Here is a 17,812-nt window from a genome sequence, read left to right on the forward strand (position 1 = left end):
CTGTAGATAAACCATGAAATACTGGACTCCAGTCACCACTGTGAGATTATTGCCTACGGTTCATAGGATTGAGTTCAGTCATAATAAGCAAATTTCTTACGCTTTCCCGGTGATAGAACTCAGGCGCCATCTATAGATCCGTAGTGGTGTGGCGCCTGAGTTCTATCGCCTATCTATAGATCCGTTGTGGTGTAGGTGTAAAACAGCTCTGACTGACAGACAATTAGGCCTAAAAGCAGTACAGTGGCAATAATTGGACAATTATTTTAAAGCTGGAGTGCCAGTGAAAAATGAAGTAAAGCTAGCCCTAAATACATCCATCAGTATACACGGTGCAAATTGTAGAGACTGTCAGGCCATAATGTCATTTCAAAGTCAGCAGAGATCCTTGTAAGTGACCTTGCCAAGAAGCTTAAAAGGGAACCTGTCAGCAGGATTGTGCACAGGAACCTACAGACACTGTCAGGTTGGCGCAGTTATACTGATAAAAATGATACCTGGGATGATGAAATCTGTCTTGTGGTTGTAAATCTTTATTTTCAGTTAATGAGATGCTTGTGCTCTGGGGCAGCCTATGGGGGGGGTCTTCATGTGGTGCTCTGCGTATGTATTCATACTGATGGCTTATGACCGGTCACTGATCTCTGTGACCTGCCCCCTATTTTACACACTAAATATTATATGTATTGAAAAAAAAAAAAATTGTCTCAAAATGGCGCCAATGCAATAGAATTTACCGCAATCCAATAGATGCTACTGTGCTAGAGGAAAAAAAAATGTCTCCACCAAGATGGCGCCACCAGCACAGTAGCATCTATTGGATCGCCGATAAATGCTACTGCGCATGTGCGGCTGGAGCAATTATGAGACACAATTTTTTTTTCTGAGTTTATGCCAGCAAATAAAATACCGTAATTAAATGCATATTATACATGCAATCATGCAGCAGCGCAGGCGCCTGTCTCCGGAAGGTGATCTTTAAATTTTTTTTTTCAATACATATAATGTTCATTATGTAAAATAGGAGACAGGTCACTAAAGGATCAGTGACCTGTCATAAGACATACTGATGAATACCTAAAAGGAGCAACACATGAAAACCCCAACACAGGCAGCCCCGGAGCACGAGCATATCATTAACTGAAAATAAAGATTAAACAACAACCACAAGACAGATATCATCATCCCAGGTATCATGGTAATCAGTATAACTACACCAACCTGACACTGCCTGTAGGTTACTGAGCACAATCCAGCTCACAGGGTCACTTTAAGACGAATCATACATTTACATGACAATTCTGGTAGTTTTCGGAAATTTGCACTTTAGTTTATATGCAAATTTGGTGCTCTGATCTCCGTTGGTGGGGCCGAGTAGTCAGGAGCATCTATCCTCAGCTTCAGTGTTACCTCTGCTGCGATTCTATGCATGCATTTATTGTGACAGAGGACTCACATACTGTGATATATAAAGGAGTGAAGCAGACGAATCATCCAACAATTTTAGTGACACAATTACAAAGGATTCTTAGAGAAAAATATAATCTATAGTATCAATTTGTTTTTACGCAAATGCAAATAGATACAATATCCTAAATGGCATTTATCATAGATACAGCAACAAGCCAAGTACAATGGTGAGATGCGGCACCGGAACTACGCTCAGGACATAAATAAAATACCAGAACCAGCAGGGCTGTGGAGTCAGAGTTGGTATCATGGAAATTGAGGGGTCGGAGGTTTGGCATACTGACTCCACAGCCCTGGTATGAGGGAGTCGGTGTCATGGAAATTGAGGAGTCGGAGGTTTGGCATACTGACTCCACAGCCCTGGTATGAGGGAGTCGGTGTCATGGAAATTGAGGAGTCGGAGTTGGAAGTTTGGCATACTTGACTCCACAGCCATGGTATGAGGGAGTCGGTGTCATGGAAATTGAGGAGTCGGAGTTGGAAGTTTGGCATACTGACTCCACAGCCCTGGTATGAGGGAGTCGGTGTCATGGAAATTGAGGAGTCGGAGTTGGAAGTTTGGCATACTGACTCCACAGTCCTGGTATGAGGGAGTCGATGTCATGGAAATTGAGGAGTCGGAGGTTTGGCATACTGACTCCACAGCCCTGGTATGAGGGAGTCGGTGTCATGGAAATTGAGAAGTCGGAGTTGGAGGTTTGGCATACTGACTCCACAGCCCTTCTATGAGGGAGTCGGTGTCATGGAAATTGAGAAGTCGGAGTTGGAGGTTTGGCATACGGACTCCACAGCCCTTCTATGAGGGAGTCGGTGTCATGGAAATCGAGAGTCATGAGTCGGAGGTTTGGCTTACCGACTCCACAGTCCGGCGAACCAGGCACAGTAAACAGCTACAATAACTGAACAACGCTTGTAAACAGGGCTGTGGAGTCTATATGCCAAACCTCTGATGCCAACATTTCCGTGACTCCAACTCCCCAGCACTGGTCACTACTGAGCATGTACATAAAGTGCAGCACAGACTCATCTCAACTAGAAGCCGAGATCCTTAGATCAGGAAGAGAACAGACATTTATAGGACATTTCATAACTTTACCAAATTCTGAAATAAATTGCATCACATACTGCATTGTACTGCTGTACCCAATTTATTATGTATTTTAGGAGTCCGTCTATTTTATACCGACTCCACCAAAATGGACACAGACTCCACAGCCCTGCTTATAACAGAAAACCAAAAGTAATACTCAGTGCATCATTAGAGCATTAGAAGAAAGATCATACATAAAGACAATGCCAAAAAGTCTGACGCTGAGTCACTTCTCACGGACAAGATGTGAGTCAGGATAGTCAAGTAGTTTGAGATCAGGAAGGTATGTCAAACCAAAGAAAGAGAAAGGTGTATTCCGGTAATGGTCCGAGGTCAAAATACCAAGAAGATAGCGGATCAAAGCAAAGGGGTTAAACAGACGGATGGTCTGAACAAAGTCCAAGGTCATGCAACAAAAGATCAACAAAGAACACAAGGCACAAAGATGCAAGCCACACAAAAGCTGAAAGTGCCAGACCTACAAACAGCCCAGTTAAGTAGCCTGACAATCACCTGAGACAATGAACAACTGGAAATAGCCAACACCTCCGTCTCAGATTGGACAGCTGAGCTGTCAATCAAAACACTGACAGCTCAGCATGCTCCTGCACCAGACTGGACAACTGAGTGTTCAAAGTACTGACAGATTCAGCATGCCCCTGTACCAGAATGGACAGCTGAGTCGTCAGTAACTGCATCCCAGATACACGGACTACACTGCGGGGTAGAATCGTTACACATCGTATATAGATACAGAGCCAGACTCAAACTCAGTACAGAAATACAATCTGAAAACCATGCTCGCTGCATAGATGCCGAATCAAGTGTAGCACATAGAAACAAGATCAAAATCAAGATTACCTAATAAATAGTGTCATAAAGAATATTAAAAATCTTTGAGGCCCCCTCATGTCCCCCCTTTCTTGTTTTTCTTTAATTTACCATTTGTCATGACAAGATAGGAGTTCTGAGTTAGCAATCACACCTGTCTTTATGCAAAATGGCAGTGACACAGCTATGTGAAGCAGATTAATTAAAATGCAAGGATTTCTCTTTATGTCCAGGTAACTTCAAAGGAAGTCTATTGTCCCCACAAAGAGACAAGGAGAGATGTTATTAGGATCTGAAGATGATCAAAGAACCTCTGACAATATGGAATATCGGAATTTCTATCCATCCAATATTAATGAGACATATTGTTGGCACCAGGATAACTAGGCAATCATACACATATTTTCTCATAATCATAACCCCCACAAAAAGGCCTCAAATTCATAGGAGCCATATAACCACCAGTAGCTAGGCCATGTTTGGTCTCTAAGCGTAGCTAAAATCCCGATAGAAAAGAAGACACCAGTCTCAACCTCCTGTGGTTGCTCTTTAAGGAGTTATGTAAATTGGCATTTCCTAAAATTATGAAAGGCTGAGTCCGGCCCACAACCGGGACCTTGTGAGGTCATTGTAGAGGGGTGTGTGGATGGGACTCAGAATCTGACAAAAGATTGATCCCTATAATGATCAGTGTTCATACAAGAGAGTTACATTTTCATGTATGTAGGGACCCTGTTTATTGACAGACCAATCGAAGCACTCTCCTTCGGCTAAACTGAATCGTCTCTGCAATCGGTGTTGTAAGTTCTTCTGTTAATCCCTTTTATTTTCTGTAACTGTTTATGCTGTATTGTTTTGTCCCCTTTGTAAAATCTTTTGTATGTTTTTCATAAAAACTGCCTCCCTTTGGATTAAATATAAAATTTAATAGTTCTGTTCATTCCGTTCTGTAAACTACACCCCAAAGCCATTAGCTACCATTTACGTGGTGTCCATTCGACCAAAACGAGTGGTGGTGGTAGCGAGTAGTCTGGGGGCATCGGAGAGTTAGTTGTGAACGTACCGGGGTGTATACATATATTCCATGTGTTTGAATCCGGAGATGTATATGCTGTACGCTCGGTGCTAATTTTCCGATAGCCAGCCTAGTGGTGCAAACAGGCTGCGGCCTTCTCCGTTGATCGTCGGTCCATCGTGTAGTTGTCCGGACGATAGGGGGCAGCAGATAGCTGATCCGTCCAAAGATCACAGCGGGTGGTACTCGTGACCTTCCCAGCCTGTGATATCAGGGATTTTGTGGGATCAGAAAAGTCCTGACAAATATTCGAATCTGTGATGGTTACGTGTGGCTGGACACACTGCCTCCAGCAGGGCGATTTTCTCTGACACACGTGTCCCTGGATACACCGCCTCCAGTAGGGCGAATTTAAATAATATAACGTGCAGCCGGATACACCGCCTCCAGCAGGTGAATTTCAGTATTACACGTATATCTGGATACACCGCCTCCAGCAGGGCGAATTTAAATAATAAAGGGAAACACCAGGGAAACTGATACAATGGAGGGCCCTGCGATTGGGAACGGGGACGTGGAGACCTCCTGCACTCCCCTGAGCCAGTCTCTACACTCCTAACAGTCCCTATACAGGCTCCACACTTTTCGCCGAGCTGGAACCTAAGAACCCTAGCTCGCCCTGCACCTAGCCCTTTCCAATGAAATGGACGGTGCAGAAACTAATCCCACCACTGCACTGAATCACACAAAAGGAAAGGTACGAACAGGGATAACACCACTTAGCTTTGCTCTGTTGCTCTTGCTCCCAGCAACAGAGTCCACCACCAGAATGCAGCTTTCCTCCAGAATCACTGCTACTTCACCAAGCTTTGTCGGAGCTGCAAGGAACTCTCTCTAGCTCCTTCCACACCAGGACTCTGACTGAGCTGCCAGGAACTCTCTCTAGCTCCTCCACCAAGGATGGTTGAAATGACCAATATCACCAACAGTGATTGCAACCACCTGACACTTTTATAGGTAAGAGCCAGCAATCCCACCTGCTTCATAATCATGTGCACTAAACTAAAGTAACCAGAGTGCAATGACCCTAACGGCCACCGGGGGCAAAACTAGAACTGAAACCACCACAGTGCAATGACCCTAATGGCCACCGGGGGCAAAACTCACTTTAAGCAACCAGCTTAAAGAAAAAAAAAAAAAGGTTACCAGTGCTTTTCTCTGTCACAATCCAGCATGGATCATGACAGAATCCCTGACAAATATGTTATGAGTAAGCTCAGAGCAGACAACTGAAATCAGTAGTGATCCAAAGCAGAATCTAATATCCTATCCCGTGACTCACAAATGGAGATTTCTCACTTTAGAGTCGTTCTCTTTCTAATTTTTCATCTCCGTCCAACCCAGACCTGTTGACTTTCCTCAGCCTTGAATTTGCAGACTGTGTTCCCACTCTTCATTGGATTCACTGTTGGGAGGGTAAGGAACAAGAGAGAATATGAGGAACCTAGTAGAAGGAAAGCAGCAGGGACAGTAAGGCACTTTGTGAGGCAGCAAAGACAGAAAAACACTTTTTGGAAGAATTCAGCAGCGGAAGTAAGCCACCTTGTGAGAGGGGGCAGCAAAGACTGAAAGCGACTTGTGAGAGGGGCACAGCAGGAAACAGAAATTACCTTGTAGAAGGGCAGAGGGGCCATTGTGAGAGGGCAGCAAGGATTGTAAGGCTCATTGCAGGAAGGGGATAGTAAGGGTAATGTGCACAGGTTGCAGATTTGCCTGCAGAATTTTATGCACGGAATCTGCATCTCTTGGCAGAAAATGCAAGTAAAAACCATTTCATTAATGGAATGGGTGTAAGAATGCATGTGGATCCGCAAAAAGAATTGACATGCTGCGGAAAATAAACTGCTGCAGATTTTTTGTGGAATTTTCCGCAGCATGTGCACAGCTTATTTTTTTTTCCTATTGAATTACATTGGTTGGTCAAACACTTGCGGATCTGCAGCAAATCCGCAACGTGTTCACATAACCTAAGGCACCTTCTGAGAGGGGACATCAGAGTCTGAGGCTATGTGCACACGTTGCGGATTCTGCTGCATTGTACAGTACCTTTCTATTCAATGTAAATTAAAAAAAGCAGTGCACACGCTACGGAATTTTCTGCGGTTTTAAACCCGCAGCATGTCAATTCTTTGTGCGGACTCCGCAGCGGTTTGACACCTGCTCCATTACCAGGTGTCAAAACGCAGGGGAAAACCGTAGGATAAATTGCAGGTCTTTTGACCTGCGGATTTAGGCAAATCCGCACGGAAAAATCCACAGCAGAATCCGCAACGTGTGCACTTACCCTGATGTACCGTGGGGGGGTGGGGGGACTAGTAACTTTACAAGACATAGCAAAATTACAGTACATTACAGTAAAATTGCAGTCCAGCAATCCCCAGTTCAAGTCCTAAAGGGGGATAAAAACAATGGAAAATAAATAAATGTTTTTGCAATACGACTTGCAGCTTTGATTGACACTATTCAGTTTACCGGCTAATGGACTGGAAAAAAAAAAAAATAATAATTCGGAAAAAAATTCCAAGCAAATTGAAATGATTAAAAAACAAAAACTGATCAAGTCCACCATTATTTTTTTTCTTTGTGACCTGGAATCATGATTCTCCATGTCTGTACAATGGTGATAGCAAACCCGCATATATGTGCTTTAAAGAAAATAAAAAAAGTAGTAATTGCTTTATGTCGTAATTTAGTCATTCTGATGTTTTTCTGAGCAGGTTACATTATTTCATATTTTGATAGATTGGACCTTTATTTACACTATGATACCCGAACGGTAACCTGTGAGATCGCTTGTTCTCTACACTTCAGTGCACTGATGGGTGGGCTTTTCCACAGGCACCACTATGGCAGTGATGGGGTCCTTCAGCAGTACCCGGCTGCCATGGCAAAGCATCAGTATCTCGCGGGGTGGGGGCGCTGTTAGGCGCCTGTGAAAGAGGCCAGGGGCGGAACAATGCTGGTGAAATAACGCTGTCAACCACTGAAGCAGCATTTATGGGGTTAACAGCCACGCTCCTGGAGCGTGAAGGGGTAAATCATCTCTTGCCTTATAAAAACCTAAAGAAAACAAACAAAAAAAAGTTACATAGGTGGCGCCGTCTGGTGACGAGGCCAAAATTGAGCTCTTATTTAGCAATTTTTTTCTTTTTTTTTTTATAGGTTTAACAAAAAATAATAATCATCACGATAATAAAAAACAATGCAGCGAGGAGGCCTGACGGTAATACACTGAAAACAGCGAAAAAAATACTATAAAACTGGCACAAAAATGGGCACCAAAGAGCGTTAATGAAAGGGCGACTTTGGGCCACCGATCTCACCCTGCAGACCTATAGAAAAGGGAGCCCCCACATCACACCCCGGACCCTCCAGCCGGGGCCAGATGGGGTCTGGGCGTCAGAACTGGCACCAGAGTGGGCAGACAGAACTGAGGCAGTGACTGATCTGTGTTCTTTGACAGCTCACCAGCGATCATGTAGCGACTCACCAGCGATCCTGACACATTGATATGGTTGTCAGGATCGCTGGTGAGTCGCTAGGCGTGACTCCAGCCTTAAGGGCCTGTCACACTAAGAGATATCGCTAGCAATATCGCTATAACTTGTGCCGTTATAGCGATATTGCTATGTCTGATACTTACCTCCGACCGGCTCCCCCGCTGGTTATCGCTGATCGCACGAGAACGTTCAGGACTGTTTCTCGTCGTCAGCTTCCTGCTGTGGAGACGAGCGTGGAGCCGGGTGGGAGGACGTCAGGATCGCCTGGTGTGACAGGTTAGTAGCGACCACTGACCCTGCGATGTCGCTGGTGAGATCTGCCTGTGTGGCAGCTCACTAGCGACCACTTAGCGATGCACCAGCGATCCTGACCGCGTCATATCGCTGGTGCATCGCTAGGTGTAACGGTACCTTTAGTGTGAGCTCAGTGGCCCAAAGTCCTTTAACCCCTTAAAATCTTGTTACTTTGATGCCAGTTCTGACGCCCAGACCCCATCTGGCCCCGGCTGGAGGGTCCGGGGTGTGATGTGGGGGCTCCCTCTTCTATATGTCTGCAGGATGACATCAGTGGCCCAAAGTCATTTAACCCTTTCACCAACGCCCTCGGATGCCCATTTTTGGGCCAGTTTTGTAGTTTTCGTAGCTGTTTTCAGTGTCTTCCCATCAGGGCTCCTCGCTGCAGCGTCTGTTATTATTGTGATGATTATTGTTTGCTGTTAAACCTATAAAAAAAAATAAATAAATAAATAAAAAAAAAATAATTGCCGAATAAGAAACCAACTAACTTCAGCCTCGTCGTCCAGTGAACACCACAGAGAATAAAGTCATAATGTCCGCCACTCAATCAACCAAGAAATACTAATAATAAAGTTTGGGAGCCAATAAAAAGAACCGGAGAGTGCGGGGTGAGAGCCCGCCTGTGATGAGGGCCTGAGGAGACGCGGTGCTGCCGCCAGCGACACTCACCAGCCCTCACCGCAGCCCTGACAGGACTGAGCTCTCGCCGACCGCGGCCCAGCAACACCTTCCCCAAGGCTCCGCCCACCGGGTTCGAACTGTCCAATCGAACAGCAGCCGCCGCCGTCGCTGTCTCATCCAATCAGGTTTAAGGATACTGCGCAGTCAGACAGTTCAAACGGGCAGCACCAACGGCGGAGGGATCCAGGGAGGCCCGGACGGATCGCGAAGGCAGCACGAGCCGCCAGGGAGCAGGTGAGGGGCCGGCCGTGACTGTGGAGCGGGGAGAAAGCGCCGCTGTCTGAGGGGGCGGCCTGACATGGCCTACATAGGGGGGCCGCTGCGCATTCTCCACTGTTCATCCAGGGCTGACGGTGAATCTGGGGTGCAGGGATTGTGGGGGCTGCGAGCCCGGATCCCCCCAGGTGCAGGGATCCACTGCTGTGATCTCAGATCAACCCCCCCCCTCCAGAAGGTGCTGGGATCTCAGATCAAACCCTCCCCCCCAGAAGGTGCAGGGATCCACTGCTGTGATCTCAGATCTCACCCCCCCCAGAAGGTGCAGGGATCCACTGCTGTGATCTCAGATCAAACCCCCCTCCCCTCCAGAAGGTGCTGGGATCTCAGATCAAACCCCCCTATAAGGTGCTGGGATCTCAGATCAAACCCTCCCCTCCAGAAGGTGCAGGGATCCACTGCTGTGATCTCAGATCAAACCCCCCCAGAAGGTGCAGGGATCCACTGCTGTGATCTCAGATCAAACCCCCCCAGAAGGTGCAGGGATCCACTGCTGTGATCTCAGATCAAACCCCCCTCCCCTCCAGAAGGTGCTGGGATCTCAGATCAAACCCCCCTACAAGGTACAGGGATCCACTGCTGTGATCTCAGATCAAACCCCCCCCCCCTCCAGAAGGTGCAGGGATCCACTGCTGTGATCTCAGATCTATCCCCCCTATAAGGTGCAGGGATATACTGGCTGTGACCTCAGATTGTCAGGACCCCCCCTTCCAGGGATCTACTGGCTGTGACCGCAGATCCCCACCTGGACGGGTAACCTGTCGCAGGGATCTCCTTTGCAGGTCGCTTCCGGCCGCTGTTAATATTATTCCTTGATTACTGAGAAATCAGTGTTTGAATTACTATGCAAGTAAGGCTGAAGAGCTGTGGTAGATCTGAAGCCTCTGTCACTCCAGCTCTATTCCCCGCCTCCTCCTGCTTGACTGACAGCTCTGTTGCCTGAAGTCACACAGTAGAACAGGGAACCTGTCAGCAGGATTGTGCGCAGTGTCAGGTCAGCGCCGTTATACTGATGAGGCCACACCTGTGAGGAGCACGGCAGAGTCTCGAGTGTTAATACTCGGGAGCGGAGCGTGCGGCTCCATGTACTGGTCTGTGGCTGCACGCTCCGCTCCCGAGTGCCGGCGGCAGTGCTGGGAATTAACACTCGAGACTCGGCCGTGTTCCTCACAGGTGTGATCCCGGCCTTGAGCCACGTTTTTTGTGTTGTACCGCAATAACAGGCCGCAAAAAATGTTTGCAGATCGCCGTGGTTTTTTTTTTTTTTTTCTCCAATACTATGGAAATAGTATTGGAGGAATAAAAAACGGCGTTCCGCAAAACCGGAAGTGACGGCGCGCCGCAGAAGCACACTTCAGTTTCTTCCGGCCCCATTGATTTAATTGGTGCCGTGTCCATGAGCCGTGAAAATATTGAACAGGCTCGATCTTTTTTCACGGCCCTCACAGCCATACGGCGCACTGTTGAGTTTTTGCAGCCCCATAGAAAGCTATTGTGACCGCAAAATCAGCCTGCAAAAATACGGTAAGTGTAAAAACCAGCCTTACACCGATACCTGGGGATGAAATCCGTCTTGTGGTTGTTTCATCTCGTTTTTCGGTTTTGAGTTACAGGAATCTGCCCCCCCCCCCCCCGGACGTGTATGACCTATTACTGTGGGCGTACAGGTGATAGAGGGACGTGTATGACCTATTACTGTGGGCGTACAGGTGATAGAGGGACGTGTATGACCTATTACTGTGGGCGTACAGGTGATAGAGGGACGTGTATGACCTATTACTGTGGGCGTACAGGTGATAGAGGGACGTGTATGGCCTATTACTGTGGGTGTACAGGTGATAGAGGGACGTGTATGGCCTATTACTGTGGGCGTACAGGTGATAGAGGGACGTGTATGACCTATTACTGTGGGCGTACAGGTGATAGAGGGACGTGTATGGCCTATTACTGTGGGTGTACAGGTGATAGAGGGACGTGTATGGCCTATTACTGTGGGCGTACAGGTGATAGAGGGACGTGTATGGCCTATTACTGTGGGCGTACAGGTGATAGAGGGACGTGTATGACCTATTACTGTGGGCGTACAGGTGATAGAGGGACGTGTATGGCCTATTACTGTGGGCGTACAGGTGATAGAGGGACGTGTATGGCCTATTACTGTGGGCGTACAGGTGATAGAGGGACGTGTATGGCCTATTACTGTGGGTGTACAGGTGATAGAGGGACGTGTATGACCTATTACTGTGGGCGTACAGGTGATAGAGGGACGTGTATGACCTATTACTGTGGGCGTACAGGTGATAGAGGGACGTGTATGACCTATTACTGTGGGTGTACAGGTGATAGAGGGACGTGTATGACCTATTACTGTGGGCGTACAGGTGATAGAGGGACGTGTATGACCTATTACTGTGGGCGTACAGGTGATAGAGGGACGTGTATGACCTATTACTGTGGGCGTACAGGTGATAGAGGGACGTGTATGGCCTATTACTGTGGGTGTACAGGTGATAGAGGGACGTGTATGGCCTATTACTGTGGGCGTACAGGTGATAGAGGGACGTGTATGACCTATTACTGTGGGCGTACAGGTGATAGAGGGACGTGTATGGCCTATTACTGTGGGTGTACAGGTGATAGAGGGACGTGTATGGCCTATTACTGTGGGCGTACAGGTGATAGAGGGACGTGTATGACCTATTACTGTGGGCGTACAGGTGATAGAGGGACGTGTATGGCCTATTACTGTGGGCGTACAGGTGATAGAGGGACGTGTATGGCCTATTACTGTGGGCGTACAGGTGATAGAGGGACGTGTATGGCCTATTACTGTGGGCGTACAGGTGATAGAGGGACGTGTATGGCCTATTACTGTGGGCGTACAGGTGATAGAGGGACGTGTATGGCCTATTACTGTGGGCGTACAGGTGATAGAGGGACGTGTATGGCCTATTACTGTGGGCGTACAGGTGATAGAGGGACGTGTATGGCCTATTACTGTGGGCGTACAGGTGATAGAGGGACGTGTATGGCCTATTACTGTGAGCGTACAGGTGATAGAGGGACGTGTATGACCTATTACTGTGGGCGTACAGGTGATAGAGGGACGTGTATGGCCTATTACTGTGGGTGTACAGGTGATAGAGGGACGTGTATGGCCTATTACTGTGGGCGTACAGGTGAAAGAGGGACGTGTATGACCTATTACTGTGGGCGTACAGGTGACAGAGGGACGTGTATGGCCTATTACTGTGGGCGTACAGGTGATGGAGGGACGTGTATGGCCTATTACTGTGGGCGTACAGGTGATAGAGGGACGTGTATGGCCTATTACTGTGGGCGTACAGGTGATAGAGGGACGTGTATGGCCTATTACTGTGAGCGTACAGGTGATAGAGGGACGTGTATGACCTATTACTGTGGGCGTACAGGTGATAGAGGGACGTGTATGGCCTATTACTGTGGGTGTACAGGTGATAGAGGGACGTGTATGGCCTATTACTGTGGCCGTACAGGTGATAGAGGGACGTGTATGGCCTATTACTGTGGGTGTACAGGTGATAGAGGGACGTGTATGGCCTATTACTGTGGCCGTACAGGTGATAGAGGGACGTGTATGACCTATTACTGTGGGTGTACAGGTGATAGAGGGACGTGTATGGCCTATTACTGTGGGTGTACAGGTGATAGAGGGACGTGTATGGCCTATTACTGTGGCCGTACAGGTGATAGAGGGACGTGTATGGCCTATTACTGTGGCCGTACAGGTGATAGAGGGACGTGTATGGCCTATTACTGTGAGCGTACAGGTGATAGAGGGACGTGTATGGCCTATTACTGTGGCCGTACAGGTGATAGAGGGACGTGTATGACCTATTACTGTGGGTGTACAGGTGATAGAGGGACGTGTATGGCCTATTACTGTGGGTGTACAGGTGATAGAGGGACGTGTATGGCCTATTACTGTGGGTGTACAGGTGATAGAGGGACGTGTATGGCCTATTACTGTGGCCGTACAGGTGATAGAGGGACGTGTATGGCCTATTACTGTGGGCGTACAGGTGATAGAGGGACGTGTATGGCCTATTACTGTGGGTGTACAGGTGATAGAGGGACGTGTATGGCCTATTACTGTGGCCGTACAGGTGATAGAGGGACGTGTATGGCCTATTACTGTGGCCGTACAGGTGATAGAGGGACGTGTATGACCTATTACTGTGGGTGTACAGGTGATAGAGGGACGTGTATGGCCTATTACTGTGGCCGTACAGGTGATAGAGGGACGTGTATGGCCTATTACTGTGGGTGTACAGGTGATAGAGGGACGTGTATGGCCTATTACTGTGGGCGTACAGGTGATAGAGGGACGTGTATGGCCTATTACTGTGGCCGTACAGGTGATAGAGGGACGTGTATGACCTATTACTGTGGGTGTACAGGTGATAGAGGGACGTGTATGGCCTATTACTGTGGCCGTACAGGTGATAGAGGGACGTGTATGGCCTATTACTGTGGCCGTACAGGTGATAGAGGGACGTGTATGGCCTATTACTGTGGCCGTACAGGTGATAGAGGGACGTGTATGGCCTATTACTGTGGGTGTACAGGTGATAGAGGGACGTGTATGACCTATTACTGTGGGCGTACAGGTGATAGAGGGACGTGTATGGCCTATTACTGTGGGTGTACAGGTGATAGAGGGACGTGTATGACCTATTACTGTGGGCGTACAGGTGATAGAGGGACGTGTATGACCTATTACTGTGGGCGTACAGGTGATAGAGGGACGTGTATGGCCTATTACTGTGGGTGTACAGGTGATAGAGGGACGTGTATGACCTATTACTGTGGGCGTACAGGTGACAGAGGGACATGTATGACCTATTACTGTGGGCGTACAGGTGACAGAGGGACGTGTATGACCTATTAATATGAGCATACAGGTGACAGAGATGTTACCCTCGTCCTACCCGTCTGCCTCATATTAATGGTCTTGTGGAGAAATGTTCTCTTCTGTCTTTATGGTAATGATTTCTTCCAGGCTCCGGGGCGTGCGGAGCTGCCTCCTGTCCTCATTATAACACTACCCCCTCCCATTAGTGTCAGTTGCGGCCCCGGAATCCTGCGCCCTCCATAGTACACACTTTGTCCTCCCGTCTATGGGCGCTGCATTTCGTGATTGGGGCCGGTGACTTTCAGTGTGCGCCCTGATAAGGTGCTCTCCCCACTTCCTCCCTGTACATGTGGTTCCAGCAATGACTATGAAAGGAGGAAGTGGGAGGAAGTGGGGAGAGCACTTTATCAGGACGCACACCGGAGGTCACAGTGACTCGCCTGCGCAGAACATCCCTGAATGCAGCGCCCACAGACGGGAGGCCGAGGTGTGTACTGTGGAGGGAGCGGGGGCGCAGGATTCCGGGGCCGTAAGTGACTCTGATGGGAGGGGGTGAGTATTACAGTGAGGACGGGGGTCTTCCAGCATTCCCGTTACTGATCTGCTCCGCGGCGTCCTGTGGGGTCTTCGTGTGGTGCTCTGCTTGCGTGTTCATACTGATGGCTTCTGACAGGTGACGGCCCCCCTAGCTTACACGATGACTAATGTATATATTATAAATCCTCCGCCGGCGCTGTGATCACTTGTATAATGTGTATTTTATTTTATACATTAATTCCTGGGGGAAAAAATCCGTCTGAACATGGAGCGTGCGCAGCCTCTGTGGCATCGCCGATCACGCCTCTGCGCGGCCGGCGCCATCTCAGTGGAGACCACTGAGGCACGATGACACTGACAGCTTCCTTGTAATCGGGGATGTCTGCTGTCAGTCTCCAGAGTCGTGATCGTGGCAGCGGTCACGTGCTCTTGGTGGGAAGAGATGGCGCTGGGGCAGCGGACGCCATATGCCGCCTTCTGAAGGAAATCTGTCATCAGAATCCCCCCGACTGTCTCCTTCTCTGTGTATGAAGCTCTCAAAGACCAGCGCTCCCTTTATGTGGACAGTGCGTTCAGTGTGACTTGATATGCAAATGAACCTGAAGATCTGATGCCTCCACCGCTCCAGCTCTATTCCACGCCCAACACCGCCTTCTCCTGTGTCACTGACAACCTCTATATTGTGTGAATTCAGGGACTGGAGCTGTCAGTCAAGGAGGAGGGGAATAGAGCTGGAGTGACAGAGGCTTCAGATCTACCATGGCTCTTCAGGTTAATTTCCATATTCAAACAATGATTTCTCAGTAGCAAAGAAGTGGAGCAGCCATGAATAAGAGATGGAAGGGACCTCCTGGGCCATCTGCTCCAACCCTCTGCTACTGCTGGACTTGTCTATGAAAGAGTCGCTGCACATAGCAGGCCTTCACCCCCAAAATACTTATGACAGACGTCACTGTAAAGAGGGCAAAATATGAGGATAAGGCTCGTCCTGTGGATAACGGATAACACGTGTGTCATCGGGGGACGAGCACACACCAGGGCTTCCATTGTGGAGCCGATCTTGATTTTACCACTGTACTTGGCGATTTCTTGCAGCCCCATAGACATGAATGGAGTGGACACACTGACTGCACCAGCAGAATAGTGAGTGCAGCTCTGGGGTATAATACAGGATGTAACTCAGGATCAGTAATGTAATGTATGTACACAGTGACTGCACCAGCAGAATAGTGAGTGCAGCTCTGGAGTATAATACAGGATGTAACTCAGGATCAGTAATGTAATGTATGTACACAGTGACTGCACCAGCAGAATAGTGAGTGCAGCTCTGGAGTATAATACAGGATGTAACTCAGGATCAGTAATGTAATGTATGTACACAGTGACTGCACCAGCAGAATAGTGAGTGCAGCTCTGGGGTATAATACAGGATGTAACTCAGGATCAGTAATGTAATGTATGTACACAGTGACTGCACCAGCAGAATAGTGAGTGCAGCTCTGGAGTATAATACAGGATGTAACTCAGGATCAGTAATGTATGTACACAGTGACTGCACCAGCAGAATAGTGAGTGCAGCTCTGGAGTATAATACAGGATATTACTCAGGATCAGTAATGTAATGTATGTACACAGTGACTGCACCAGCAGAATAGTGAGTGCAGCTCTGGGGTATAATACAGCATGTAACTCAGGATCAGTAATGTATGTACACAGTGACTGCACCACCAGTATAGTGAGAGCAGCTCTGGAGTATAATACAGGATATAACTCAGGATCAGTAATGTAATGTATGTACACAGTGACTGCACCAGCAGAATAGTGAGTGCAGCTCTGGAGTATAATACAGGATGTAACTCAGGATCAGTAATGTATGTACACAGTGACTGCACCAGCAGAATAGTGAGTGCAGCTCTGGAGTATAATACAGGAGGTAACTCAGGATCAGTAATGTAATGTATGTACACAGTGACTGCACCAGCAGAATAGTGAGTGCAGCTCTGGGGTATAATACAGCATGTAACTCAGGATCAGTAATGTATGTACACAGTGACTGCACCAGCAGAATAGTGAGAGCAGCTCTGGAGTATAATACAGGATATAACTCAGGATCAGTAATGTATGTACACAGTGACTGCACCAGCAGAATAGTGAGTGCAGCTCTGGAGTATAATACAGGAGGTAACTCAGGATCAGTAATGTAATGTATGTACACAGTGACTGCACCAGCAGAATAGTGAGTGCAGCTCTGGGGTATAATACAGGATGTAACTCAGGATCAGTAATGTAATGTATGTACACAGTGACTGCACCAGCAGAATAGTGAGTGCAGCTCTGGGGTATAATACAGGATGTAACTCAGTGTAAGGACAGAAGTAAATTCTGTGTAGAGGTACTCAATGTTAGGCTGGCGTCCCACACAAGGTAGAAAAATACGGACCGTATTTAACGTCCGTAATGCGCATAAATGGTCCCTAAATAGTGCTCCGTATGGCATCCGTATACCGGTTTTTTTTTCTCGCAGGCTTGCAAAACGGACATATAATGGAGCCGAATGACAGGTTTTCAAATCCAAACGAAAGAATAGATATATACACATAGAATATATGTATATTACACACAAGTGTCATTGTGACAAACACATATATATATTTAGATTTCATACAGTTCTTCATAGCAGAATAGCCGCTAATTCAATTGAGGGCTTCTGTCAAATCATTCCCCAACCCGACATGAAATGACACATGGTTACATACAGTAAACCATTTCATTTCATGTTTTTTTATATGTCCCTGACTAATATTTAGATGAGGGTTTGTGTGCAAAATTTGGGAGGTGTAGGTGTTAATTTAAGGGGTTAATTCATTGTAAAAAAAAAAAAAGTGTGGGCTCCCGCTGTAATTTGTGAACCAGAGAGGTAAAGCAGGTGAGTGAGGGCAGATTTTAATAGCCATGAGAGAGACCATTGTTTTTGCCCCCCCCCCCCCCCCCCCCCCCCCCCGGCTACAAAAATCTGCCTCCAGACACCCCAGAAATGGCGCATCTATAAAATGCGCCAATTCTGGCACTTATCCTCTATTCCCATTGCCCTGTAGCAGTGGCGAATGGGTTAATATAACTGGGTTAATGTCACCATTTGATTGTAAGGTGACATTAAGGCT

The 17,812-nt window shown here is 47.6% G+C and overlaps 1 protein-coding gene across 6 annotated transcripts in view; it reads left to right on the forward strand.

Annotated features, from left to right (window-relative positions):
- The first annotated feature begins 9,023 nt into the window (after positions 1-9,023).
- CKAP5 (cytoskeleton associated protein 5) overlaps positions 9,024-17,812 on the forward strand; it is a 36,625-nt gene continuing 27,836 nt past the window's right edge. For all 6 annotated transcript variants that reach the window (XM_073541638.1, XM_073541642.1, XM_073541641.1 and 3 more), the window contains exon 1: positions 9,024-9,178. The gene's annotated coding sequence lies outside the window, so the exon portion shown is untranslated. The remainder of the gene's footprint in view (positions 9,179-17,812) is intronic.

This window comes from Dendrobates tinctorius, unplaced genomic scaffold (assembly GCF_039654945.1).
Source record: "Dendrobates tinctorius isolate UK_male_01 unplaced genomic scaffold, ASM3965494v1 ptg000124l, whole genome shotgun sequence".
NCBI lineage: Eukaryota > Metazoa > Chordata > Amphibia > Anura > Dendrobatidae > Dendrobates > Dendrobates tinctorius.